The following is a 27174-nucleotide window of genomic DNA, read 5'->3' as shown; positions in this document are numbered from 1 at the left end:
TTGGAAAAGACCTGACCCTCATTTTCCTGTGATGACTGCTTAGGTGTCCGTCTTAATTATTTTTTATAGCATTTAGTGCATTTATTGTTCATTCATTCATTCATTCAGAAATATGCACTAAGCTAGGGGTTGGAGATACAGCAATGAACAAGACAGGCAGCCCTCTGCTCTCACTTAGCTTAATGTTTAGGGCTGAAGACAGACATTGAATAAGTAATAACAGGTGTGCAGGATATTAAGAAGACCCCTACATGCTATAGAAGCTTATATTGGGATTTAACCAAACCTTTGGGTATCAGATTTCTAGGTGAAGTGGCATTTAAGGTAAAATTTGAGTAGTGAGGAGGAGTTAGCCAGGCAAAGATGGGAAGGGGGACTGTTCCAGCAGGGGGAACAGCTGAAGTGAGAAAGTCCACGAAACATCAGGAAAACTCTAAGAACGTCCCACTGGCCAGAGTGGGCGGAGGGCTGGGGAGAGCAGTTGGAGATAAGACTAGAGACGGAGGCGCACATCTCACCGGGATGTGCATTATAAGCCATGCTAAGGATTTTGGACGTTATCCTCAAGGAAGTGGGGAATCACCGGGAGCGGTAAGCAGGGAAGACACATGATTACATCTGGCATTTTTAAAGCTCATTTAGCTGTAACGCGCTAAGGAGGTTGGAGGTGGGTTGGCAGGAGGAGAGCAGGAGGCTCTGTTAGGCGGTTCCTCCTGAAGTCCAGGTGAGAATGCTGTGGATATGGCTGAGGCCCTGTGTTCCCCTGGAGGGCCAGCCTTGCTGTTTGGTAGGAGCTGGGGGATGCAGGTGGACAGAGACTCAAGAAGGCTTCCACGGAGTCCACAGGGAAAGAGTTTCAGAAGGGGGACCATCGTCCAGGGTGCTGGGAGAGCGGAGATGTCCAGTAAGTGGACGACTGAGGGGCATCATTTGGATCTCACTGACTTAGAAAGAACACTTCCGCTGGAATGATGAGGGTAAAACTTATATTGAGTGGTTTGAGGGGTCAATGGAAAGTAAGAAGAGAGGAGAAAGAGAGAGAGACAAACAGTGAGTGGACACTACTCTCTCGGAAGTAAGGAGAAAGGACCATTGCTGGGGGGCAATGGTGAATTAGGAAAGAATTAGTTTTAAAAACTGGAGAGGCTTGGGGCGCCTGGGTGGCTCATTTGGTTAAACGTCTGACTCGGTTTTGGCTCATGTCATGATCTCAGGGTCCTGAGATCAAGCCCCACATCAGGCTCTGCACTCAGCGTGGGTTCTGCTGGAGATCTCTGCCCCTCTCTTCTGCCTCTCTGCCCCCCTCCCTACTAGCTCTCTCTAAAATAAATAAATAATAAAATCTTAAAACAATAACAACAACAACAACTGGAGAGGCTTGCACATGTTTAAATGCCAAAGGGAAGGAGCCAGGTAGAGAAGAGAGATTGAAGAATTAGGAGAGAAAGGGACAATAGCCTGAGGCTCCTGAGACAATGGGCCAAAAGAGGAAGTCTAGAACCAAGGTGGGGGAATTGGTCACCTGTCACATTTCACTGACATTTTCCAACTAGATGTCTGTCTTTCTCACTGGACTGTAAGCTCCTGTATCCTATTGGATTTGATATCCCCAGCACTTAGTCTAAGACCTAACACCGAAAGGTGCCCTGTGAGCGTTCAGCTGAATGGCTGTGTCCTTCGTGCAGGGAAGACACAGCGGAAGTCCCCCCCTGAGCATGCAGACCAAATGCCTTGACACACAGTGGGCTTCTGGCATAGATTTTAAAAACGAGAGCTGTGCGTGGCAGAGTTGCTGGCCAGTGGTTAGGCTAGGACCTTTGGTCATTTATATTTGATGGGAAGGTACCGGCTGAAATTAGTCACAGTGGAGATGGAGAGCAACCCATGGTATGCAAGTCGAGGGCAAATAAAGAAGTATCTCCCTCCCTCTTGCCCTCTTGGCTTTCCTCTCGGTACAGAAAGGAAGAGGAACAGTGTTCGCTCCTGTGGGGCCCACTTCCTGTCAGATGGGAGGCAGCTGCCCACAGGATATAAATCTCATATAAATATAAAAACTAAACTGACTCAGTGAAACAATTACATTGTTGTTTTTTTTTTTTTCTGTACTGGCAAAGGACACTGTCCATCTTGGTCAGCAAGCGTTATTCCATATTTGTTTCCCTGAAATTTCAAAAGACTCAAAATACTGACACTTACCTGTGAGATTCTTCCAGGAATGAGGGAATGAGACAGAAATGGCCTTTGGGGTTGGTGGGAAGGGAAGATGGAAGCAGGGTTAGAAGGCTGTGTGCTGGTTACAGAAGCAGACTAGTTAATGCTGCCAAGAAAGGAACATGCTGCAGATCTGCTCGTTGAGCCAATATTTATTAACCACCTACTGTGTGCCTCGGGTCCAGGCTCTTTGCCAGATAGAGGCAAGGAAAAGAAAAGACAGTAGAGTGCTTGTCTTTCGGAGCTCATAATTGAGCACGGTCCTAGAATGAGTTCAGCTTCTACTAATGCTGCTTAGGGAAAGAGTCCTCTAGGTTCTGGTACATTGGGCATACACACGAAGACCCACTTGCAGATGCATGGAAATCATGATTTTATCCATCAGTGCAGTGACCTAGAAGTCCCAGTGCAGACTTCTTTGATAAAAGCCATGTTTTTATCCATGTTTGGAACATGACTGAAGACGGAGGCTTACATGAGTCCTCCAATCTCCTGTCGTGGATTTGTATTAGAGGATTTGCATGTTCTGTTGTGCCTACAGAGATATGACTAGGCTTGCTGGGGAAATTCTGAGTCCAGCCAGTAGCCTAAAAAAGAACCCAGGCCTGCCCCCTTCACTGCCTCCACTCCTGTGGCCCTACCCACAGATGCACTTGACCCTGTGAACGTGTGTCTGGCCATTCAGATTAGTCATTGTTTCTGTTGCCACATGCAATGGAAACACAAGGGGGGGGATGAGGGTTTTCCCTGTAATGACAAAAAGTAAGAGGTTCTAGGCATGCATGGGACCTTGGATTCTTTGAGATATCCCTGGATCCTTCTTGCAGATCTCGCTTTTTACTTGAGGATGGTCTGATTTCTGGAAACAAAAGAGTGAGACAGACACAGTCTCTGAAAAGAGCAATGTGGGAAGGAAGCCCGGGGGACAGGAGCATCTAAGGTCAGGCAGAAAAGGAGAAAACTGAACCAAACCCAGCAAACGGAACCAACAGCTCTGCAGACCCAGGAGCAAATGTATTTCCTTCTGTGATTTCTAGAGAGTGGGGAGTTTCCAGGAGAAGATGGGCCGCAGTACTGAGTGTAACGGTGAGTCCAGTAAGGTGAAGATTGGTAGATGCTTATCGCCCACCTCTGGATGGCCTTCGTTCCGGGCATTGGCGGGAGAAGCCAGATGGCCACCGGGGAGCGAAAGTTAGGACGTGGAGAGGAGCAATAAGAGTAACAGAAAACTTGGCCAGTGGAAAAGAAACAGGATAGTTGCCAGAAGAGACTATCATCTCGGGGAGGTTTTTAATGGGACAGTGTTTAGAGGTCTAGAGAATAGGGGTACGGTGTGGGCGAGAGTGGGCAGAAGACAGGTCTCCCATGGGAGGAGCGTTCTGTTACAGGGGGTTTTCACCAGAGTTTGAGACTGAGGGAATGAGGGACTTTCAGGGGGCGCAGTTGAAATGTGTGTATTCCCAGTCCCTGCAGGTCTGAAGGGGTGTTCCTTTTATGGCCGTGCTGGAGTCATCATCAGGCTGTACAATGCCCCCTCATTCCCTTGTCACCCCCAAGTATTTCATTTGCAAATGAGGGGGCTGACATACCACAGTAGGTGTCTTTTCCCAGGGCAGAAGCTGCTTTAGGGGAAGGCTTTTGGTGGAGGGACTAGGGTGGGTAGAAGAGTGGTTGGGAAGCTTGTAGGATTTCTTGTTGGATTTTTTTGTCCCTTGTAAAAGTCATCAGATTATCTGTGGTATGTCTTTTTTCAGTATTCCTGCCCAACAACCATTAGATCCTTCCAGTATGAAATCAAGTTTTTCTTCAGCTGAAAAAAAAGTTCTCTTATTATTTCCTTGATCATTCCTTCTCGATTCATTCTCTTTTCTCCTTCCAAAGATAAATTCCTATTTATTCTCATGTGTTATTCCTGTTTATTTTGAGTTTCAAAATTTCTCTCTCTCCCTTTGTTTTTTTTTGGGGGGGGGAGATTCAGTAAATTAATTTTTTAGTTCACAGAGTACTCCCTGTTCCATCTCTGTAATGGGTCACTTTGAACTTTGAGACTTAAATAAAATGTCTAACTCCCAATCCCATACCTGATGGGAAATTTGATGCCTCCCCTAGGTTGTTGGTTTTTTTTTTCTTTTTAATTCCAATGGGTTTTGTACATATGGTCCCTTAGAGGGTCCGATTTTCTTTGGCCAATGATCCCCTGACCTCGCTGTTCCTTATAGCCCATCCTGGCCCAGACAGACAACACGTCTTTCCCTGTGTTTCCCAAGCGCCATTCACCTTGTGTGGGGCTCTCTTTGCAGGAGGTGTAAGCAGGGGGCGGTACCACAGCCTGCCGGACAGTACACGCTGTCCTTGAAAGTCCTGCAGCCGCCCCATCTCAGGAGCTCTCACACACCCCCTTCCTCAGCAGGGCCCATCCTGCCCTGATGCTTTGTCTCTCCTCCAACCTCCCTTCCTTCCAGAACTTCCTTCCCCAGAGTCCTGGTTTCTTTCTCTGTCAATATTTAAACAAGTAGAAAAGCTATCACCAGATCTGTTTTCTCTTTAAGAGAATTCAGGGTCCTCCCATTAAAATGATGATGTTTATACATCAATGCACTAATGAAAAAGATTAAAGTTCTCTGTCTGTTGTACTAAGTCCATCTTGGGGAGAGACATCCTGGCTCTGATCGCTCAACTTGCTATTATTTCTGATACCCAATTTCCCTTACATGTGTAGTGATTCTTGTACCCCCTTTGATTTCTCCTATTTCTCAACAGAGGTCTGGGTTCCTCAGTGTTGGCAGGTGATGCGGGCCCCTTGGCAATTGTGCGTTTCTCCTGGCAGTTTCCTGCCTCCTCTCCCTAAGTGAGGCTTACATAAAATTTATGAAACACGTAATAAATGTACGGTCTCCAGCAGTAAAGCCCATACCCTAGAGAGGGTGCCTCTGGTAGGCACCCACTGTTGCTCCTCTCTCAGATGCTCGAATCACCATTAGCCAGGAATGAATAACAGACTCCACTGTTCATTCTGTTCTCCTTTGTCTACCCGATTTAGAGCCATTTTTGTGATGCATCTGGTCCTCACGCCATACCTTCGGGTGCCCGTTCACTGGAGCTGTCCTTATGCTCGCATTAGGGCTGGTAAGCCAGTCACCAGAGTTCACAGCTGCTCAGTGTGCAATTGGCGATGTGTCCCATTGGCTTCTTGCACACTGACAAACACCGCAAGCATGTCCGGTGCGAAAAGCTGTGATACTGCAACAGGAACGTCTCTGGAAAACTGGTTGACAGTCCCTACCAAAGTTTAATGTTTATATACCATTTGACCCAGAAATGCCATTCCTGGGTATATTCCTCACAGAAATGAGGGCTTATGTCCACCAAAAGTTATGCATCAGAATTTTCATTAGCATATTTAATCATAACAGGCAAAAACAAGGAACAGTGCAAATATCTAATGATATTGGATAAAGAAAACGTAGCATATTTACACAATGGAAGAGTGTGCAGCAGTTAAAAGGAACCCACCACTGCTGTGTATAATCCTGTGGATAAATCCCATAGTCATAATGGCAGATAGGAAAGAGAGGCCGGATATATGGCTGTACGATTCCATTTATATAACATTCAAGGGTGTGCATAACTACCCTGTAGTGACAGAGGTCAGAAGAGTGGCTGCTACTTGTGTGGGGATTGGCCGGGGAGGAGCTGCTTGGGGGACCCCTGATGCCCTGTACCTCAGTGTGGAGGCGGTTACCTGAGCGCAACTCTGTGTACAAAGTTAGAAAGATTAGTGTACGCCTTACTGTATGTTGTACTTCAGTTTAAAAAATACTATATGATATGTTGTAGGGCTAGGGAAGGAAGAATTTGAGACTCTCTCGATTTGCGAAGGAGAACACTTTCAGGGCAGGTATTACCTAGAAGAATTGCCTCATGCAGAAATCCTTTCTTCCTTTATCCTATTAACAGACATTTCTCCAACTAGAACAGGTTAAAACTACCTTGCTCTTTGACTGATGATTTGCTATTGAGTTGTTCCCTTCATGCCATTGTAAACATCCTGGTTGATACAGGTCCTAAGTCACATTCTCTGTGCTCCAGAAGCTACAGTCTTACAAAGAGACATGATGAACATAAACAACATATTTAGAGAATTTAATATTACCCCTTTTTCTTCAAGTGCCATTTGTTTGGTGCAGAATTCTCCAGGAATTCAGGAGAAAGAAAAATCAGTTATAAATGGAGTGAGTGGGGCGCCTGGGTGGCTCAGTCGGTTACGTGTCTGCCTTCAGCTCAGGTCATGATCAGGGTCCTGGGATTGAGCCCCAAGTCAGGCTCCCTGCTCGGTGGGGAGCCTGCTTCTTCCTCTCCCTCTGCCCCCCTCATTGTGCACACTCTCTTTCTCTCTCCCCCTCTCTCTCAAATAAATAAATAAAATCTTAAAAAAAAAAAAAGAAATGGAGTGATTTCAGTGGAGGAAGGACTGGAGGTGAGTTTTTAAAAAACTGATGGGCCGACCAACTCTCTGATAGTCCTTTATGGCTTATTGTATTTGTATGGTTGTTGTTTAAAGAACCACAGAAGAGCTGCTTGCAAGAGCTGGAATAGTGACCAGCCAAGGGACAGGGAGTTTGTCAAATAGGGGGAAATAAACCAAGAAGAGGATCCCAGACTTGCCAGGAGATCTGGGTTTGGATCTGCCTGAGCTGACACTGTTCTGGGCTCCAGGGACTGGGAAGACAGAAGCACAGTCAGAAGAGTGTAGGAATCAGGCATGAGCTGGGGCCAGAACGAAACTCTACACCCCAGTGGAAAATAGTCTACAGATACCCTTTCTTCTCTAATAAAGCAGTTATTCTTATTGCATTAAAAAAAAAAAAAAACAGTGTGTGTATGTGTATGTAACAAGCTGACTCACTTTTAGGAGCGTACACAAAGTTAAGGGGTTTATTAATTCCTCCTTGATGCTTTCTCCTCTCTCACCCCATTCATGTGCCTGGGCACACACATCCCCACACGCACTCCCACACCCAGCCACCCCACACACACCCATACACCCCCCGCCCAGTCCCCACACCCGGCCACCCCCCCACACACATCCAGCCACAACTCTGGTGCTGGCAGGGAATTAGAAGTTTATCTAAACTCAACCTCCACTTGCTGGGCTCTAAGGGGTGGAGCTGTGTGGGTAAAGGTTGGCTGGTATCTGAAGACAACTGAAATTCACCTCAGCTGTCTGCATGTTTGTGCTTCCGGAAGTCTCACCCACCATGCTCTCATAATTGCTTTTGAAAAGGTTTTCTGGCTTCAAAGAACTCAAATTTGTTACTGAGCAAATTGAAATTTCCAGGCTGCAGTCATTCTAGAAGCTCAAAATATCTTTTAAAAAGAAGATTTCAGTCTCCCTCTAAATTGCCTCTTTTTTTTACAACTCTTATATTTTAAAATTTCTTTTTCTTGCCTTAATGTCCTGGGTCGGTCTTCCAGTACAACATTGAATAAAAGTGGTAATTGGAGGCATCCATATTTTATTTCCAGGATCAAAGGAAAGTGTTCAGTGTTTTACCATTATGGATATTTGCTGTAAGACTTGGTTTGGTTTGGTTGGTTTGGTTTACATGTTCTTTCTCAATAAGAAATTTTCCTATTTTGCTATGAGTTTTTGTCATGAATGGATGTAATTTTCTTAAATGTGTCTATTGAGATGATTATATGATTTTCCTCATTGAATCTGTTTTTGTGGAGAGTTCTCTTAATTTTTTTAATGTTAAATTAACCTCAAATTTCTGGAATAAAGCCTAGTTGGTTATGATGTTTTATCTTTTTCATATATTGCTGGTCTGGGTTTATGAATATTTTTATTAGAATTTTTGCATCCATGTTTATGAGTAAAATTGGCCTCTAAATGATTTTTCTCATACTGTCCCAAAGATTAAGGTAGCCTTGGGGCACCTGGTTGGCTCAGTCGAAAGAACATGCAACTTTTGATCTTGTTTGAGCCCCATGTTGGGTGTAGAGATTACCTTAAAAAAAAGATTAAAAGAGCCTTATACAATGAGTTGGGGGAATTGTTTATGCCACTTCAATTATCTGAAAATTTTTCTAAGTTTGAAATGATTTCTACATTGAGTTTAGTAGAACTTGTGTGAAGCCACTGGGCTTGGAGTTTTTTTTGTGGGAAAAATTTAGACCACCAATCATGATCTTTAGCGGTGGATATTCAGGTTTGCTATTTCTTCTTAAATTCATTTGGTGTATTATATTTTCCTAGGAATTTATCCATTTCATCTGAATTTTCAAATATTGAAATAGTTAATATTGTCTACTTATTATATTTTTAATGGTCTGTAGAATCTGTAATTTTCTTTTCATTCCTAATTTTGGCATTCGTATTTTTGCTCCTAGTTTACTTAACAATTACATTAGAAATTTTTCAGCGTTATTAGTCTTATCAAAGAAATACCTTTGTGTTTGTTGATCCTATATAATATATGTAGAGTTTCTATTTTATTAATATCTGTTCTTATATTCTTTCTACTTTCTTTGAATTATTTTATTATTCTTCAGTGTTCTTGAGTTTGATGCTAAACTTATTATTTTTAGCCTTTTTGAAATATTCATATCTAAGTCTAAATATTTCTCTCTAAGCACTGCTTACCTTCATACTACACATTTTGATATCTTAGTTCTCATAATATTCAATGTGAAATATTACTTAGTTTCCCTTATGATTTATTTTTGACCCAAGTATATAGATTGTATACATTTTTTTTATTTCTGACTTAATTGCATTGGTGTCAGATAACATGTTCATGATTTCAGTACTTTGAAACTTGATAAGATTTACCTTATGGCTCAGTATACATAGTCAAATTTTGTAAAGGTTTTGTGTGCTCTTGAAAAGAACGTGCATTCTGTGGTTGTTGGGCAGATGGTTTTATACATATGGTTATACATATATGGTGCAGCTTGTTAATTGTGTGGTTCAAATCTTTGATGTTAATTACTGTTTTGTCTGTTATTGTCATTTATTATTTTATCTTTACTTTCTTGTAAAAAGGCCATTTATTTTTGTAAAGATAGTTTCCTCATGGGTTTATGTTGATGTTTGGTGAGATTCTGATTAAATAAGACTTGGAAAACCATAAGGTTCTGTGTGAATGTAGCGTGTGCCCTAATAGACAAATGAAGGAGCTCATTTTTTGTTTGTTTATAAGATGTTAAGAATAGGAACACTGGCTCTGTATAATAGATTAAACTGAAACTGAAACTGCCATTTTTTGCAAAAACTGTCAACTCTTGACAATCTGTTATTATTCAACACAACACTTTGAAGACAGAAAATGTCTTATACAATTGCCATAATAATAACAATACGTTTTATATGTTTAGGTGATTAAATGAATATTTTGTTCTGTTCTCAAAGCATCAGGCTTTAAAACCCGGAAGGGAGAAGAGTATGGCTCCTTGTGACCAGAGAGCGCAGTTTACTTCCTCACAACATTCATCTCAGAATTCTCCCTCACAGTTTCCACCTTCTTCCCCCCTCCTCCCTGACTGTCTTTGTATATCTTGTTTCTGTTTTCCTGTAATTCCTGTAAGTAGCTCACTCTTCTACTTTTTTTTTCTCAGATGAACAAAAGTTGCCTGGCAAGGCTCTAAGTGCTTCTTTTAACACCTGTGGTGAAATATGTATAACATGAAATATGCCATCTGAACTATTTTTAAGCTTTCAGTTCAGTGGCATTAATTACATTCCCAAGTTGTGCACCCATCACTACCATCCATCTCCAAAACTCTTCATCCTGCAAAACTGAAACTATACCACTAATCAGTAACTCCCCATTCTCTCTCCCTCCAGCCCCGGCAGCCACCATTTCCTCTTTCTGTCTTCTTTGAATTTGACTGCTCTTGGTGCTGCAGATAAGTGGCATCATGCAGCACTGAGTGCTTTTCTGCTATTCCATTTAATCCTCCCAATAAGCCAACGGAGGAGGATTATCCGTTAAAAAATTGTCTGAATTGAAGCATAGTTGACACACAATGTTAACATTGCTTTCAGGCATATAGCGTAGTGACTCAGCATCTCTGTACTTTATGCTGTGCTCACCGCGAGTGTAGCCCCTGGCTGTCACCATCTAGCACTATTACAATACCCCATTGCCTGTATTCCCGATGCTGTACCGTTTATTTCTGTGACTTATTCATTCCAAACCCGGAAACCTGTACCCCCCCCTTCCCTCTTATCCATTTCGCCCATTGCCTTCCCAGCCTCTTTCTTCTGGCAACCATCAGTTTGTTCTCTGTATTTATGGGTCTGTTTTTGCTTTTGTTTTGTTCCGTGTTTTAGATTCCAAGTGAAATCATATGGTATTTGTCTTTCTTTGACTTATTTTACTTAGCATAATTCCCTCTAGGTCCACCATGTTGTCACAAATGGCAAGATCGTACTCTTTTTTATGGCTAAGTAACATTCCACTGTTATATGTGTGTGTGTGTGTGTACACACCACCTCTTCTTTATCCATTCATCCATCAGTGAACACTTTGGTTGCTTCCATATCTTGGCTATTGTAAATAATGCTGCAATAAACATAGGGGTGCCTATGTCTTGAAAAGTAGTGCTTTCATTTCTTTGGGTAAATACCCATTAGTGGAATTCCTGGATTGTATGGTATTGCTATTTTTAATTTACTGTTCTCCACAGGGGCTGCACCAATTTACATTCCCACCAGCAGTGCACGAGGGTTCCTTGTTTGTCTACATCCTCCCCAACACTGTTATTTCTTGTCTTTTTGATCTTAACCATTCTGACAGGTGTAAGGGGGTAGCTCACTGTGGTTTTGATTTGCATTTCCCTGATGATGTGTGTGATGTTGCGTGTCTTTTCATGTGTCTGTTAGCCATCTGTACATCTTCTTTGGAAAAAATGTCTATTCAGGTTCTCTGCCCGTTTTCAAATTAGACTGGGGTTTCTTTGGATGTTGAGTTGTATAAGTTCTTTACATACTTTGGACACTAACCCCTTATGGGATTTATCATTTACAAATATCTTCCCCTATTCCGTAGGTTGCCTTTTCATTTTGTCGATAGTTTCCTTTGCTGTGCAAAAGCTTATTTTGGTGTAGTCCCGATGCTTATTTTTGCTTTTGTTTCTCTCGCCTGAGGAGACATATCTAGAAAAATGTTGCTAAGGCCAATATCAATGAGATTACTGCCTATGGTTTCTTCTAGGTCACTCTTTTATTTTGAATGTACTCTATTCTTTGCCTCATTTATCAGGCCATATTTTAAAACATTAAATTTTATGGGTTTTGGTTTTATTAAATAAAATAACTATTACAAATTTTGAAGCAAGATAACATTTACTTTTTTTAAAATTTTTTAAGGATTTTATTTATTCATTTGAGACACAGAGATACAGAGAGAGAGAAGAGAAAGCATGAGCAGGGAGAGAGGCAGAGGGAGAGGGAGAAGCAGGCTGCTTGCTGAGCCAGGAGCCCGATGTGGGGCTCGATCCCAGGACCCTGGGATCATGACCTGAGCGGAAGGCAGACGCTTAACCATCTGAGCCACCCAGGCGCCCCAGCATTTACTTTTTAAGTAAACTTCTTTGTTTGGAAAAGTTTTATATTTACAGAAAAATTGAGAGGCTAGTAAATAGTTTTCACATATACCACACCCAGTTTCTTCTACTAGCATTTGCACTAGCATGACATGTTTGTTACAATTAATGAACTAGTGTTGATACATTATTCTTAACTAGTTTATTCACATCTTCTTAGTTTTACCTAAGGCCTTTTTCTGTCCCAGGATCACATCTAAGATACCACATTACATTTAATCATCATGTCTTCTTGGGCACCTCTTAGCTGGGACAGTTTCTCAGGCTTTCCTTGTTTTTGATGATCTTGATAATTTCAAGGAATACTGATCAAATATATTGTAGGGCATCTCTTTATTGGAACTTGATGTTTTTCTCAAGATTAGACTAAGGTTATGGGTTTTGGGGAGGAATCACAGAGGTAAAGTGCCATTTCATTATATCACATCAAGGTCACATAGTAACATAATTTATCACTGTTGATATTGACCTTGAGCACCTGAATGAGGTAGTGTTTGTCACATTTCTCCACTGTAAAGTTGTTTTCTCTTTCTCTCTCCTTCCCAAAGGTGTTCTTTGACAGAAAATCACACACATTTAAGGGGTAAGAATTTGTGTGCCCCCCTCCTTGAGTCAGGCTGAGTATATACATTCTTTCTTAGGATCCCTCCACCTTCTAAATGATTTTTTAAAAATTTGCCTACATTGAGGCTCACCCTGTTCTATAAAGTTGTGTGGCTTTTCACAAATGTGTATGTCATTCCCACTGTTACAGTTTCACCCACCCTAAAATTCTCCTGTGCTTTATCTGTTTGACCCTCACCCCACTCCCTGAGCCCCTGGTAATCATTGATCTTTTTACTGTCTCTGTAGTTTTGCCTTTTCCAGAATGCCATGTAAATAGAATCACATAGTATGTAGCCTAATCAGACTGGATTATTCACTTAGTAATATGCATTTAAGGTTCAGCCATGTCTTTTTATGGATTGATAGCTCATTTCTTTTTTTCTTTCTTTTTTTTTTTACATAGACTTTATATTTTAGAGAAGTTTTAGGTTCTTGGCAAAGTTGTGCAGAAAGTACACAGTTTCCATATATATTGTTGCCCCATATATACAGAGCCTCCCCCATTGTGAATGTACCACACCAGAGTGGTACATTTATTACAGTTGATGAACCTATATTGGCACATCATCATCACCCCAAATCTGTAGTTTACATTAGTGTTCGTTTTTGGTGGTGGTGTGTCAATTTGTATAAATTCTACGGGTTTGGTTAAATATATAACGATATGTGTCTACCATTATATCATACAGAATAGTTTCATTCACTTCTGTGTTCTGCCTATTCATTTGTCCCTCACCCCTAAACCCTGGGAACCACTGTCTCTTTAGGTTTTGCCTTTTTCTAGAATGTCGTATAGTTGGAATTATACTGTATATAGGCATTTCATTTAGTCTTCTTTCATTTAGTAATATGCATTTAAGTTTTCCCTACGTTTTTCTGTGGCTTGATAGCACATTTATTTTTAGCACTAAGTATTATTCCATTGTCTGGATGGACCACAGTTTATTTGTCCAATCACCTACTGAAGCACATCTTGGTTGCTTCCAGATTTGGACAGTTATGAATAAAGCTTTTGTAAACATCCATGTGCAGGATTTTGTGTGGACATAGTTTTCAACTCATTTGGGTAAATACCAAGGAGTATGATTGCTGGATTGTATAGTAAGAGTATGTTTAGTTTTTTTCTTTTTAATTTTATTTATTTATTTATTTATTTATTTATTTATTTATTTATTTATTTTAGAGAGAGTGTGTGTGAGAATGAGCAAGGGGGGGAGCAGAGGAAGACGGAGAGAGAGAATCTCAAGCAGACTCCATGCTGAGCTCGAAGCCCGATGTGGGGCTCAATCTCACAACCCTGACTGAGATCATGACCTGAGCTGAAACTAAGAGTATGACACTTAACCAGATGAGCCACCCAGGCACCCTGAGTATTTAGTTTTATAAGAAACCACCAAATTATCTTCCAAAGTGGCTACCATTTTGCATTCCCACCAGAAATAAATGGATGTTCCTGTTGCTCCATATCCTCACCAGCATTTGATACTTTCAGTGTTCTGGATTTGGGCTGTTCTAATAGGTGTGTAATGGTATCCAGTTGTTATTTTAATTTGCAATTCCCTAATGACATTTGATGTTGAGTGGCTTTTCATATGATTATTTGCCACCAGTATGTTTTTTGTGAGATGTCTCTTCAGATCTTTGGCCCATTTTTTGATGGGATTCTATGTTTTCTTATTGTTAAGTTTTAAGAGTTCTTTGTTTGTTTATTTTTTTTTTTTGCAAATATTTTCTCCCCATCTATGGCTTGTGTTCTCATTCTCTTGACACTGTCTTTCATAGAACAGAAGTTTTTGCTTTTAATGGCACCCAGCTTATCAATAATTCTTTCATGGATGAAGTCTTACATGCTGTATCTAAAAAGTCATGACCCAAGGTCATCTAGATTTTCTATGTAATCTTCTAGGAGTTTTATAGTTTTGCGTTTTGCATTTAGGTATCTGAGCCATTTTGAATGGATTTTTGTAAGAAGAGTATGGTCTAGGTTTATTCTTTTGGATGTGAATGTCCAGTTGTTCCAACACCATTTGTTGAGAAGACTATCTTTGCTCCTTTGTGAAAGATCAGTGGACTGTATTTGTGTAGGTCTATTTTGGGGCTCTCTACTCTGTTCCATTGACCTATTTGTGTATTCTTTTGCAACTCGGTCTTGATTTGTAGATTTTTGTAGCTTTATAGTAAGTGCTGAAGTCTGGTAGTTTCAATCTTCTGACTTCGTTCTCCTTCACTATTGTATTGGTTATTCTGGGTCTTTTGCCTCTTCATATCAGTTGGTATCCACAAAATAACATGCTAGGATTCTGACTGAAATTGTGTTGATTCTATGGATCAAGTTGGGAAGAATTGACATCCTGACAATGTTGTCTTCCCATCCGTGAACATGGAATCTTTCATTTATTTAGTTCTTTGATTTTTTTTCACCATTATGTAGATCTGATATATATTTTGTTAGATTTACACCTGAGTATTTCATCTTTTTAGCTGTTAATGTAAATAGTATTGTGTTTTTTATCTCAAACTCTCCTTGTTTATTGTTGATATATAGGGAAGTGATTGACTTTTGTATATTAACCCTGGATCCTGTAACCTTGCTATAATTGCTTGTTAGTTCCAAGGTTTTTGTTGTTGTTGATTCTCAGGTTTTTTCCATAGACGATCATGTCATCTGCAAACAAAGATGGTTTTATTTCTCCTTTCTCAATCTATATATGTTTATTTCTTTTTCTTGTCTTAATGTCTTAGCTAGGACTTCCAGCACAATGTTGAGTCCTAGCACAATGTTGAAAAGAAGTAGTGAGAGGGAACATTTTTCTTTGTTCCTGATATTAGCAGGAAAGCTTCTAGTTTCTCACCATTAAGTTTGATATTAGCTTTTGGTTTTTTGAAGATGTTGTTTATCAAGTTGAGGACGTTCCCCCTCAATTCCTAGTTTATGGTGTTTTTATCATGCATGGGCATTAGATTTTGTCAAATGCTTTTTCTTTTTTATTTTTTTTTAAGAATTTATTTATTTAGAAAGAGAGGGTGAGTACAAGTTGAGGGGGGGAGTGGGCAAGGGAGAGGGAGAGAGAATATCTCCAGGAGATTCTGCACTGAGTGTGGAGCCCAGTGTGGGGCTTGATCCTATGACACTGAGATCATGACCTGAGCTGAAACCAAGAGTTGGATGCTTAACTGACTGAGCCACCCATGTTCCCCAAATGCTTTTTCTGTATCTATTATATGATCATGTGATTTTTCTTCTTTAGGTGGTTGACTTGATGGATTACATTAATTGATTTTTTAATGTTGAACCAGTGTTTCATTACCTGGAATAAATCCTACCTATTTGTGGTGTATCATTCTTCTTACATAATGTTGAATTCGATTTGCTATTATTTTCCTAAGGATATTTGCATCTATGTTCATGGGAGATATTGGTCTATAGTTTTCTTGGAACATCTTTGTCTGGTTTTGATATTAGTGTAATGATGGGCTCATAGAATGAATTAGGAAGTATACCCTCTGCCTCTATATTCTGAGTGAAATTGTAGAGAATTGGTATAATTTTTTTCCTTAAATGTTTGGTAGATTTCACCAGTCAACTCATCTGAGCCTGATGTTTTTTTGTTTTGGAATGTTATTTGTTACTGATTCAATCTATTTAGTAGACATCGACCTATTCAGATTGTCTGTTTCTTCTTGTGTGTGTTTTGGCAGGTTTTTTTCAAGGAATTGGTCTGTTTCATCTAGCTTATCAAATTTGTGAGCATAGAATTATTCATAGTATTCCTTTCTTCTTCTTTTAATGTTCATGGGATCTGTAGTGTTGTCCCCTTTGCCATTTCTGATATAAGTAATTTGTGTTTTCTCTCTTTTCTTAGTTGACCTGTCTAGAAACTTAACAATTTAAGTGATCCATTCAAAGAACCAGCTTTTAGTTTTGTTCATTTTCTTTAAAGATTCTCTTTTTACAATTTCATTGATTTCTGCTCTAATTTTTATTATTTCTTTTTGCTTACTTTGGATTTAATTTGCTCTGCTTTTTCTAGTTTCCTGAGGTAGAAGCTTATATTATTAATTTTAGATATTTCTTTTCTAATATATGCATTCAACACCATAAATTTCCCCATAAACACTGCTTTCACTGCATTTCACAAATTTTGATAACTCAAATTTTCATTTAGTTTAAAATATGAGAAATTTTTTTTTTGAGATTTCTTCTTTGACACATGTTTTATTTTGAGTTGTGTTGTTTAATCATTAAGCATTTGGGGATTTTCCAGCAATTTTTTTGTTATTGACTTCTGGTTTAATTCTTTTGTGCTCTTAGAGAATAAATTGTATGATTTCTATTCCTTTAAATTTATTAAGGTCTGTTTTATGGCTCCAAATGTGGTCTGTATTAGTGAATGTTCCATAAAAACTTGAAGAGAAAACTTGAAACTAATGTAACATTGTGTGTCAACTATACTCAAATTAAAAAAAAGCTGGTTTCTTACAGACAGCCTATAGCTAGATCTTGCTTTTTTATCTAGTCTGACAGTCTGTCTTTTAATTGGTATATTTAGAGCTTTGATGCTTAAAGTATTATAGTTGGATTTATAACTACCATATTTGTTCCTCTTTTCTATTCATTGCTCTTGTTATTTGTTTCTATTTTTTTCTTCCACTCTTCTTTTTTTTGCCTTTGTGTTTTTAATTGAGTATTCTATATGATTCCATTTTCTCTCCTTTCTTAGCATGTCAATAATAGTATTTTTAAAAACTTTTTTAATGGTTTCCCTACAGTATGCAATATAGGTTTATAGCTAGTCCAAGTCCACTTTCAAATAACATGATAACACTTCACAAGTAGTACAGATACCTTATAATAATTTCCTCCCTTCCCTTGTATAATTGTCATTAATTTCAATTACATATAAGCTAAAATAGTTGGATACATTTTTGCTATTATTATTTTAAACCAACTGTTATCTGTTATATCAACTAAGAAAAAAATTTGACTTTGACTTATTCCTTCTTTAATGCTCCTTCTTTCTTTATATAGATCTAAGTTTCTAACCTATACCATTTCCTTTTCTGCGAAGAACTTCTTTTTACTTTTCTTGTAGGGTGGGTCTACTGGTGACACATTCCTCCAGTTTTTGTTTGTCTAAGAAAGTCTTTATTTCTCCTTTACTTTTGAAGGATAATTTTGCAGGATACAGAATATTAGATTGGTGGGCCTTTTTCTTTCAACACTTTAAACGTTTCACTCCACTCTTTTCTTGTTAGCACAGTTTCCAAGAATTAGTGTGTAATTTTTATCTTAGCTCCTCTATAGGTAAGATTTTTTTCCTCCTTCTTTCAAGATTTTTTCTTTATTGTTGATATTCTGCAGTTTGAATATGATATGCCTAGGTGTAAATTTATTTATGTATTTTATTTTATTTTATTTTATTTTGCATTTATCCTGTTTGGTGTTCTGTGAACTTCCTGGACCTATGGTTTGATGTCTGACATTAATTTGGGAGAAATTCTCAGTCATTTTTATTTCAAATATTTTTTTTCCGTTCCTTTCTCTCTTTATTCTCTTCCTAGTATTCTGATTATATGTATGTTATTTATACCTTTTGTACTTCTCCCACAGGTCTTGGACATTCCATTCCATTTCTTTTCCAGTCTTTTTTCTTTGCTTTTCAGTTTTGGAAGTTTTTTTTGTCATAGTGTCAAGCTCAGAAATTCTTTCCTTAGCCATGTCCAGGCTACTAATGAGCTCATCAAAGGCATTCTTCATTTCTTTTTTTTTTTAAGATTTTATTTCTTTGATAGAGAGAAAGATAGCGAGAGCAAGAACGACAAGCAGGGGAAGTGGGAGAAGGAAAAGCAAGCTTCCTGCTGAGCAGGGAGCCCAATGCGGGGCTTGATCCCAGGACCCCAGGATCACGACCTGAGCCGAAGGCAGATGCTTAACAACTGAGCCACCCAGGCGCCCCTAGATCAGATACGTTCTTAAGCTACATTTTAATCATTTGACTTGTATTTTGGTATTTAGCAAAGTACTTGCCATTGAAGAGAATCCTAGGCCAAAACTTCAGAAAACCAATAACCTACTGCCTGCTTGCTGGGTTTTAAAAAACTGGGTTTTCACATATAGGAAAACCCTATGCAAAGCACCCATTTTAAGCAAGATGGATCTATTAAATATATTGCTTTATTTAACAAACGCTTACATAGCTCGAAGCACTTTATAAAATTATAAGTCATTTATTCGACAACAACCTTATGGACGAGATATCACTATAGTACCCACCTGTGGATGAGGACATCGCCATGATGTCCAGGAGCTTGCCTGAGGCTGTCCAGCTCAAAAGCGATGGTGCGGAGGACTGACCTCAGGGGTCTAGCTCCAGAGTCTACGTATTAGCCACTGTGTTGCTTCTCAAATCTGAATTCACCAAGTCTATACATTAAGGTATCTGCTAGCCTTAAAGGAGATTCATCTTTGGACATTTTTGATTCACAGGTTCATGTAAAATATTTAACTGAAAGTCACCTTTTCACAGCTTTTCACAATGCATCTGTTGGGTGATGCAAACAGCAGCTCTGTTGCAGACTTAAATGTACTGTGGGCTGAATCATCACGCCTGCTGCATACTTGGCCCTGTGTAATGTGGCTTTTGGTGCTTTTATCTGTCAGGATTTTTTATTTTTAAGATTTTATTTATTTGAGAGAAAGTGAGAGCGTGCACGAGAGCACAAGCAGGGGGAACAGGAGAGGGACAAGCAGACTCCCTGCTGAGCAGGGAGCCCGATGTGGGGTTCGATCCCAGGACCCTGGGATCATGACCTGAGCTGAAGGCAGACACTTAACCGACTGAGCCACCAGGGCACCCCTATATGTCAGGATTTTAGTGAGATTTCTTGTCTGAAGTTTGCTTATGCCTGTCCTTGGAAGAGCTCTTCTGCTTGCAACCCGGAGCCCTCTCATGTTACCTTTTCTTAACCATGAGTTTTTCAAACTCGTAAGTATATTTTCCGTTTCACCAACTCTCCCTCTCTCCTAGATGCATGGCTCCGGTAGTCGACCTCCTCCTCCTGCTCCAGTCTGGATGGGCTCCTTGAGGTCTGCTGCAGATCTGTCACCCTGCACCACCCTTATCTGCTTCCAGACCCCAGCCAGGTCTAAGCCGCCTTGGCTTTGGACTCTCTGCTTGTAACTGCCAAAGAAAGGGTGCATGGGAGCTAAGCTTTAAATACTTTTCTGCCTCCTGCTGCAGGACAGGTTAGCTGAGCACAGGATGCTGGTGGGCAAGTCACTCCCCCTGGACACCCGAAGGCATTGCTCCTTTGGCTTCTCATATGCAATGTTGCTTACTGCAGGCTGATCTTTCTTCATTTGTAAGCGACTTTCAAGAAGTAAGGGATTCATCTCTATTTACCAATAAAAAGACTTTTCAAGCTTAGGACTTGGTCTAGGTCCTTGACTTAGGGCTCTCAGTATATGTACTGCACTTGTCACCCAGCAGGCTCTCCTTAGAGGCAGGGACTACCTGCTTCAGCGCTCACAGCTGACCCAAGGCAGGTCCTGTACTCAGGAGACCTGGGTGTGGATGTGGAAAGGACGTGCTGGGTTGGCAGGGGGCCGCCCCTGAGGAGCTCCAGCTGGTCTGAATTTTCCAGAGAACTTGGAAGTCTGGATCTTTACATGAAATACGCAGCTTGACAACTTAGCAGAAAGCTAATTCAGTTTTTAAAAAGGGACTGTGAAACAAGGTTCGGCTGTCTTCGGTCAGGAGGTCACCAGTTTGAGGTATGGAAGTGAGGAGCTGGCTGTGAGGCTGGGGGTCTCCCAGGTACCGAGGTACGGCCCTCCTTGCTTCGAGACACCACACAGATCCCACTTGCCCTCGTTCTCCCCCCGAAATCGATTCCATTTGCTCAGAGAACTATCTGAAGGTCCTTGGTGAGAGCAGAGCACAGGCATAGGAAGGGGTCAGCTGTTTGATGTACGTTGTGCTGTGTGTCCTCACAGTCATCCTTGGGAACCCACCTCTACTCCCTGCACGTCCGGACACCCTTCCTCTCACGCTCCGGGATCCTGTGACTCTGTCTTTGGTTGCCACTCCTCAGCCTGCTTTCCAGACTCAAGTTAGCTGAAATCTCCTGCTTGTCAATGACTCGCTTTGCTTCCTGGTCTCTGGCAGCTTATACCTGTGAACATTTTGGTTGGGCCTGGAAGTACGCAGAAGACACATTTATGCATGTGATCTGTCCATCTTTTTTTTTTTTTTTTTTAAGATTTACTTATTTATTTGGGAGAGAGAGAGAAAGAATGTGGTGCGGGGTGGGGAGATGGACAAGGGGAGAGGGAGAGAGAGTTCTCAAGCAGGCTCTGTGCTGAGCACAGGGCCCGACACAGGGCTCGATCCCACAATCCTGAGATCCTGACCTGAGCCAAGATCCAGAGCTGGATGCCTAACCGACTGAGCCCCCCGTCCGTTCTTTCGACCTGGAGTCCTTTCTCCATTGCTATGACACTGCCCCTTGTTTTTTTTCACTTCCTGACTATCCTTCTGCATTATTTTGGGGTCTCTCTTTCTCCAGGCATCACTAAAAGCTTGTGTCCCTCTAGGGCTCTCTGTTCAACTCACTCTTCCTCTCGAGTCTCTTCCTGGGTGACCTTGTCTGCTGGAGCCACTAATCTGCTAATGACTCCGAAACCCGCACGTCCCGCCCGACAACATGGTCATTGTTGCGATTCTTTACCGTCCACGGCCCGCTAGATATATCATCACCCAGATTCCCAAGTCCTTGGTACCTCCTTTTCAACCTGTTTGAAATTCAACATATCTTTTTCCTTCTCTAGAACTGCTCTTTCTCCTTTTCTGGATTCTTGGCAATGTTGTCCCCTGACCAGGAGCCATACTAGACACAGGGGAGTAACCCTCCATCCTTCCCGTCCCCTCAGCCCCAGAGCTAATCAGTTATCTAGACCTTCCCATTTTCTACCCTAAATATTTCTCGGTCCTGTCCCCCAGTCTCCTGTTGGGGGAGACTCCCATCCTCCGGAACGGAAGGTCAGAAAGGCCATCTCCCCTCCACTGTGAGGAACTAGACCTGGATCCCACATCTTATGAGAGGCAGCCGCCTCCTGACCAAACTGTGCCGTCAAGTTTCTAAATCTGCTGGTAAAAGAACAGGGTCTCTGAGCTGTGTTTCAGAGCACAATGCATATAGTGTTACAGGGACGGTGCAGGCAGAGAAGTAAATCCAAGGTGCACATCTTCGAATCCTTCTGTGTCACTGAAGAGCCTGCCATTTATGACAGTTGGCCTCGGCTGGCACTCGTGTGCTATTTTTGGGGGGAAGAAAGCTGATGCCCGACCCTGGAAAAGCTCCTGGGAAACTTGAACACAGGTACTAATGAAATGTCAAAGCCACGTCTGATCTTAGCGTCCTGCCCCTGCATGCTGCCCCAAGCTCCTTTTTATAAGAGATACCGTTTTTGTATCACAACAGCCCAGTAAGAGAGGCTTAGCAAGGTGAAGGTCGCCTGATTGGTAAGCGCAAGGCTAACACTCGACACCAACTCCACTCGTCTTCTAATCCTGTGCTCCTTTGACTGTTCAAAAGCTTCTGTGTCAGGAGTGGGGATTCTTGAAAGGTAAGGGCTTGGCCACCTAATTAAGGGACCCCTGCTCCGTGGCAGGCCTGAAACACACAGATCGCTGTAAACTTGCAGTCTTTGCTTTGCCACTGAATGTTCTGGAAGGAGAATAAACGCTTCGCCTGCAGAGTAACCCTGCAGTGCACACATTCACAGAGAGCTTACTGTGTGCCAGGCCTCCTTGTAAGTCTTGACTCTGTTAATCCACATGACAGCCTCTGAGGAAGGTTCCATTATCTTCATGTTATAGGTAAGAAAACCAGGGTGCAGAATGGTTGCCAATTTCCCCCAGCCAGAGGCTGGATTTGAACCCAGCGATGGCACTCTGTGCTCTCAGTCGCTATACCTGCTCCCCTGCTCCTGAGCCTGTTCCTGTTCTCCTTCCCTGGGTTTCTGAAGCCCTCATGGTCCCTTCCCTCCCTGAGCCTGTGACATCTACTCCATTTGACTTTTCTCCAGGACTGTCCAAGCCCCTGCCATCACAGGCAGCTGCTTCTCCCAGGGACATGAGGGGTCGATACTCTGTGCTGGCTGGGTCACCTCTGCTAGCTGTCCCGTATCTGTTTCAGATCTGGAGCCGGGTTGACGTCATCAGACATATGGTGAAGAATGGTCTTCGCTGGGATGACTTGTATATAGGATTCCAAACCTGGCTGCAGCAGGATCCTGACATAGACCATCATCTGTAAGTCTGAAAATGCCTGCTACATGCGAGGCCACTGCAGAGGAGGTCATGGGCATTTATAAGCAGAGTCAGGGCCTGACTATGCCCCCAAATTCTGATGGATATGTGAGATTCCACCATTAGAGCTTCATTCCTTTGTTAACCTGTGAAAAGCAAATCTTAGGAAAGTAATATTTTAAAGAGTCATCATTTATACATTCATACAAATGTGTTTCAGTCCCTTCTGCAAGTAGTTTTTGGTATAGGAGATGAAGGGACATTATTAGAGGGAAGGTGTGTATTTGGCAAGATGAGAATGAGGGGTGGTGTTTATGTGACAAGGACATGGTCATTGAAGACAGTGCTTTCCTATGTCACATTTTAGCCTGTGCCCAGTCCCTTGTGAATTTGGTGGACTGGTTGGTTAAGCGGAATGACCCACTGAGTTTCTTCCTGCCTCCAGTTCAAAACCATATAAGTGTCTCCTTACAAAACTGTGTACATCTTTAAGATTATATCTGGAACATTTGAGCTGAAATGTCAGAAAGGCCAATTTGCCATTTTTATATTTGCAAAAGAATCACCAGGAGGGAGAATCATTTCTTATCTTTACTACTGACCCTCTGAAAAATGCAGGAATTTAATTGTAAATAAGCAGAACCTACCATCTGGCTCTGCCTTGGCTTGCAAACACAGGCATGTCTTAAAATTTCCTTCCTTCCTTCCTTCCTTCCTTCCTTCCTTCCTTCCTTCCTTCCTTCCTTCCTCCCTCCCTCCCTCCCTCCCTCCCTTCCTTCCTTCCTTCCTTTTTTCTTCTACTTATTTCCTTTTGAATGTTTTCAAAAAACTTACATTTAGAAAATGTAAAGAATGTTGAAGCCTGTAAAATAAAAAGTAAATAATCTACCCCACCCTTCCCACAAAACCCTGTTTCCTGCCTTTCCTCCACCCACTCTCCAGGGCAAACTCTTAATAACTCTTGATAAGCTCAGTGGATAGTGTCCCAGGCCAGTTACTGAGTGTATCAACATTCATCTAAATAGAGTTGTTCTCAATAAAATGTCCCATATAGTTGGAGGGAAAAGTTTGTTATTGCTGTTTTAATGTTCTCCTAGTACATATGCTCTGTAACTTATATTTTTTTTACTCATCAGTGTATCTTTGGTATCCCTTGTGTTGAGACACACAGATTAGCCTTAGAAAATTTTTTTTAAGGTTTTATATTTAAGTAATCTCTATACCCAACGTGGGGTTTGAACTCATGACTGCAAGATCAAGAGTCACAGGCTCCATCCGCTGAGCCAGTCAGGCGCCTCAAACCTCAAACTTTGTAATGGTTGTAAAGCATTCTAGCTTTTGTTCATTTTCAACAGAACATATACCTGACTTCTTCTAAAAAAAAAAAAAAAGGAAGGAAGCAGGTTTTGTGGGGACTTGAGAGGTTATTTTTCCTAAGAAAATAGTTTCCTCTTGGAAGCTTCTAGAATATTGACGCTAAAGACTGTTTTGTTCTATTGTTTTGATGATGCAGGTCATAAATGTAAGAGTATCCCCTAAGGAATCTTGGGAAACAGTCACAGCCTAGTTTATCTTTGTCTCTTTTCAAATGGGATTTATGAGTTTATTTACTATTTTTCTGGTTATAAAAATAATATATCTCTACTATAGAAAATTTGAGAAAAGGCATTTAAAAAATTTTTTTGAAAGTTAAATTCAAAAAAAATTCCAAGAAAAGAGTTAAAACCACAAATAAACCCACCACCCCAAGAGAGCCCTTTAGATCTTGATGTCTGGTTAATCTTTCCTTTTCGTTTGCAAGCACGTCCACATGCACTTTTTGTAAAAATAGAATCATATCATACAGACTTTTGTACCTGCCTGTTTACTGAACCATCTGTGATCTACCTATAAGCCATTTCTAACTTTTCACTATTTGAAACAGTGATTCGGCAAATGAACATGTAGGTGCGTCTTGCACACTCTCATAGTGATTTCCTCAGGACGCGTTCCGAGGGCTGGAGTGGTGGCATCCGGTGTGCTCTGCCTGGTTGTTCCAGCAAGCCAGTGTCCTCCCCAGGTACACATAGGAGAGGGCTCATTCACCTGTACCCTTACTGGTACCAGGGTGGAATGCTTTTGTGTACAGAATATAAATCTCTATTTTCACATAGGAGAATTCCTTAAAGCAAGGCCCGTCATGGTAGAATAAAAATAAGGCACAGTTGTCCCGTTGGAAGGGACTGCATTCAACACACTGAAAATGCTAGTCTACACAAAGAGCTGAAACAGTATGGAAGCGCCATCTCTTAGGGCGGGCTGAGTACCAGGTACCGAACAGATCCCGGCGAAACAATGGTCATGGAAGTTTCCAAAACATATTTCTCTGCTTTATCTCTTTTACAGGTTTTGGAACCATTTTCAAATAAAACTACCTTTAACACCACCCAACTGGAGGTCCTTCCTGATGCACTGTGGGTAGAGCAGACCTGAGCTTCCGAGGTAAGGCATCCTGGAGGTCTGGGAGACACCCTCGTCGTAAACCTCATCACACTCTTTCTGGCATCTAAATTAAGTAGGCACCATACCTGCTAGAAAACCTGACTTCCGGGGGAGTGAGAAGAGCTAACATTACAAGAAGAACATTCAAGTTTAAAAATAAGTAAATAAAATGAATAGTGGGTGATCCAGTCCAAGTCCATAGAATCTTCAGTCTGCTTGAGGTGAACACACAGCCAGTTAATAAACACGACAGAAATTATCCCAGGTAGTGAGTGTTCAGAGCTAAATCCTGAACACATGCAAAGCAGCAACAAGAACCAAAGGGAGCAAAACTAGAGACAGAGTATGATGGAAAACCTCACCTCTCCATTTGCAATAGATTCTCTCTCTCTTTTTTTTTTTTTCAGGCTGATGGAGATCAGCCTGTCTGGCTCAAATTAGATTGACATTTCTTCCTACCACTTGGGATGTAATTTTACTAAATGAATTAAAAGTTATGTTTCCTCACACTTACTGTTAGAAAGATCACGTAATATTACTACAAAGATAGTGTATTCTTTGACTCATGTGTTGATTTATATGTTTATTTATTCCACAGACAGCTATCCCATCACATGGTGTCATAATAATCTGTTTTCTTTTCTGGTCAGTAGACTCTGAATTTCTTAAAAGTAAATACTCTTGCCTGTGGCTTAGCACAGAGCCCAGAGCACACGCGATTTTATTCATGGTAGGCAATAAGGAAGGAAGGAACTGTGCATTTCTGTCTCCCACTGTCAGTATGACTTGCCCCTTAAACTGGGCATCAGTGTCCTTACCAGTAAAATTAAGGATCAAAGTAGAACATTTTTTTCAGTTGTGAAGTTCTTTGTTCTATACTCCAGTTCTTTGTTCTGTTCTCCAGTCTAGCACAAGGCATTGGGCTAGATCTTCTAAATTACGGTATAAGCTAGAGGGGATGCTAAGGGAATTCACATATAACTGGATTATCAGGTAGACTATATTTGTGTTACAAACACTGAGGAGAGAGAGATTATATCTGACCTTTTGAAATGACCAGGAAGAGCATTCTGGAAAAGGTAGTCTTTGGGTGGGGAGGGGAGGTGGTGTTCAGAGAGTGGCTCAGAGTTTGGGTAAAGTTCTTCGTAAAGCAGAAATGGAGGGGCGGAGTGGTAGAAAGAATATTCCAGACAGCAAGAGTGGGGGAAGTCGAAAGGAAGAAAAATGCAAGGTGGATTAGAGCCTTGGCAAGTCCTCCCAGGGTGACAGAGGAACGAGGGAGGCAGAGAAGAGGCAGGAGCAGCGCGGGGAGAGTAGAGTCAGGGGGGCGCAGTGCAGATGCCGAGCGTGTTCACTGGTTAGGAAAGCCAGGAAGCACGGAAGGATGGAGAAAGCACAGAGGTCAAGGTCTTGGAGCTGGAGCAGTCCCGAGATGGTCCAAGGTGCCTCTGTGTAAGTGGGTGGATGAACTGGAGCAGAGATGAGGGTACGTCAGGAGGTCAGCGTGTGCATTTTGCAGTTGTTGTGTCGGGGAAGCAGTAAAGTACGGTGGTCAGCACCTCAGACTTGGAATCTGACTTCTCCAGTTAAAATCTTGGCTCTGTCATCTACCGTGTGACCTTGGGCAAATTAGCGAGCCTCCTGTGTGTCCGGTTTTCATCTGTAAAGTGGATCTAATAATGACACCTGCCTCACAGGGCTGGGTCACGTGTCAGGCACTTCTCAAAGAGTGAGTAGCACATGGTAAGTGAGTAATAAACACGGACCCTCTCCACCTGATGAAATCAACAGGAGCATCCTGTGACCTACAGTGTCACTTGGCGAATCCGGCAAAAGTTGGGAGAAGAGTCATAGTCCAGCTCACATTCCAGTTTCAGTTTCCTGCTGACCTCGAAGCCTCAAAGGCTATGTAACTCCAGCTGAAAAATAAGATTAAAAATTTGTCCCAGGG

General features: G+C 41.4%; 1 long non-coding RNA gene across 1 annotated transcript in view; it reads left to right on the top strand.

Annotated features, from left to right (window-relative positions):
- Positions 1 to 25857, top strand: part of LOC113926518 — a 34015-nt gene extending 8158 nt beyond the window's left edge. Inside the window, exons 2-4 of the long non-coding RNA XR_003521338.1 lie at positions 22630 to 22745; positions 25128 to 25223; positions 25631 to 25857. This is a non-coding gene — a long non-coding RNA (uncharacterized LOC113926518). The remainder of the gene's footprint in view (positions 1 to 22629; positions 22746 to 25127; positions 25224 to 25630) is intronic.
- The last annotated feature ends 1317 nt before the right edge of the window (positions 25858 to 27174 follow it).

Source organism: Zalophus californianus, chromosome 7 (assembly GCF_009762305.2).
Source record: "Zalophus californianus isolate mZalCal1 chromosome 7, mZalCal1.pri.v2, whole genome shotgun sequence".
NCBI classification, from domain to species: domain Eukaryota; kingdom Metazoa; phylum Chordata; class Mammalia; order Carnivora; family Otariidae; genus Zalophus; species Zalophus californianus.
The sequence above is the reverse complement of the archived record's forward strand: the minus strand, read 5'-3'. Positions and strand labels throughout refer to the sequence as shown.